Here is a 2562-nt window from a genome sequence, read left to right on the forward strand (position 1 = left end):
GCCTGCCTCTGCCTTCAGAGTGCTGGGATTAAAGGTGTGTGCCCCCCATGCCCTACTAGGGAAAGATTCTTAATCCCTTTCCTCTCTCCTCAGTGTTTCTCCACTGATTTCATTAAATGGTTCAACTGATTTATCTTACTATTTCTGTAATACAGGCAAATTCTGTTTCTTCCCATCTCCTTCCTAATGAATTTTTTGAAATTTCTCCTTTGATATCTGAGTGATTCAGATCAATTTGAGAGAGGGTCCAGGGCATGATCATTTTCAATCAATCTGTCCAGAGTCAAATTATGAATCAGTGTCTCAATTTCCTAAACAGTTCGGAGGTAGAATCCTAATCCTGGGAGACAGTTAAGTGGATGAGGGGAATTTAAGTCAGATGACTTCACTTTCCTGTGCCATGCGTTAGTGTGTAGCCATGGAAACAAAACATTTTATCGTCTTTGTCAGTGTTGTATTGAGTTTACCCGCAGTTTTTCTGGAGTGATCCTACATCGTTTTCTTTACAAACATCAAAGCATACTACTTTCAATCCAAGCATTAGAATAATGACTAAACTAGTATATAATGGAGTATGTATTTGGAACATAATAGTAAAGTTTTATTGCATATTGTACAGGAAAAAAATGCTTCCCTGTATATTCATTGGTTTCAATTTGAAGTTGAAAATAACTTTAATTCTCATTAAAATCAAACAAATGAATAAAAATGAAGTGAATAAATGGTCTATGAAGAAGGAAAAAAGAAGGGAAGGAAGGAAGAAAGGGAGTGAGGGAAAGAAGAAGGAAAAGAGGGAAGAATAGAGTTTGTACAATAACAACTTACTTTTTAGCCACTTGAACAGTTATTTTTTAAGTGCTAATTTCTGGTTGTCTAGGCTATCATTTCATTCACTTCTATGTGGCCTAAACTTTGACTATGGAAATCCTCATTGAAGGTAAGGAATATGAGAGCCACAGTTAATAAAATTTTTCAAGAGCATAATTTTGAAGTGAAATGGCATTTGTTGCATTAAACACACAATAGCCCAACCACAGCATCCAAATTTAAAATGTTTTTTCCAAATTTAAAAATATCTCCAAAGGTGCATAAATGTTCCTAGTGAGCCTCACCTTGTGTTGACTGTGCTTAAAACCGAAAGACAAGCATCTCCTAGTTTCTACTGAGGTCAGTTCATGTAATGGTGACAAAAATTCTGTTTTAGTCAACTCTTCCTTCTGAACACCAACCAACAAGAAGACCAGTTCTGACAGCGAAGGTGAAAGATTCACATTTGCTTCCTTCATGCCATATTCAACATGATTTAATAAGAAAGGGAAAAGGAAGGAGCCAAATTCACTCCCTAGCTACCCCTGAAGTTTAGTGAGTTCCCTGAGAGGTCATCTACCTGTGAGATTTACTCTCAGCTCCCTGGGGGTTTGCACGATTTCTGACTTCAAGAGTATCTGAGACATAATTCTATGAACTTTTTTTTTTTACTGATTTGAGAGTTTGTGATAGTTTAATTTCCATCCAAAGTTTTTAAAGATTTGGGGCTGGTTCTATATGAAAAATTTTCATATACCTTCACATTCAGAATTAGAAAACTCTAGTATTATGGATAGATTGTGATGTCACTGTTCATAATTTATATAAAAGTTTTGCATAATCAAAATGCAGAATAAGAGCTGAGTTCTGTCACAAGAAATTTATCAATCAATCTGTAAAAGTAATATTCACTCTTTCAGGAAAACACTAGCAAAGACTGTTCATTAAAGAAACATATTATGCATAAAAATCTAAAGATGTATACATTAATAAAAATATCCATTTTCTCTAGAAACACTTTTGTAATTTTACAAAGGTCCTATGTACATATACAAAATGTACTATGACCACATTGACTATATGTCTTCTCACCATTCTAATTATACTGACCCCTTCTTCTTCCTGAATATACTCCCTCCTATATTTAGTCTTTTGTTTTTGGCCTATTGGCTATAGAGTTGCTTTTATGAACATGGATAGAGGATTATTCATTGGATCATGGGCAACTTTCCTGATGCTACAAGCTTATAGAAAATGGTGCTGCTTAACCAAGAAAGTTGAATTATGAATAGATCCTCAGTGAGGCCTTAGGATTCATGACTCCCTCTCTCTCCACATGACGAAATTTGTGCAGGTTTAGTGCAAGTATCAACAAATGCTGGAGGTTTTGATGGGGGGGGTGTTTTATTTTGTTTTGTTTTGTTTTGTTTTTCTCATAATTGCAGTAATCATGTTATATCCAAAAGATAATCTTTGCTAGCAATCTTCAGGTTCCTCAAACTCCTATGATATTCTTTGATTCTGTTCCAAGATGTTTTCTAGATCATCACTTACTCTGAACTTATAAGATGTATAGGTCTTTGCACTGAGCACTACATACTGCATAGAGAAGACACTCTATATGGGCTAAGAAGTGTCCTGTGGATATAAACACAAATATATAGAAGTTTGCCATCATGTCCACTTATGACCCCCCAAAAAAAAGAAGAGAGAGAGAGAGAGAGAGAGAGAGAGAGAGAGAGAGAGAGAGAGAGA

General features: G+C 35.4%; 1 protein-coding gene across 1 annotated transcript in view; it reads right to left on the minus strand.

The window, feature by feature from the left end:
* Nucleotides 1-1244, minus strand: part of LOC110289511 (olfactory receptor 4C15-like) — a 5579-nt gene extending 4335 nt beyond the window's left edge. Inside the window, exon 1 of the mRNA XM_021155743.1 lies at nt 1113-1244. The gene's annotated coding sequence lies outside the window, so the exon portion shown is untranslated. The remainder of the gene's footprint in view (nt 1-1112) is intronic.
* Between the last annotated feature and the right edge of the window lie 1318 nt (nt 1245-2562).

Source organism: Mus caroli, chromosome 2, assembly GCF_900094665.2.
Source record: "Mus caroli chromosome 2, CAROLI_EIJ_v1.1, whole genome shotgun sequence".
NCBI classification, from domain to species: Eukaryota; Metazoa; Chordata; class Mammalia; order Rodentia; family Muridae; genus Mus; species Mus caroli.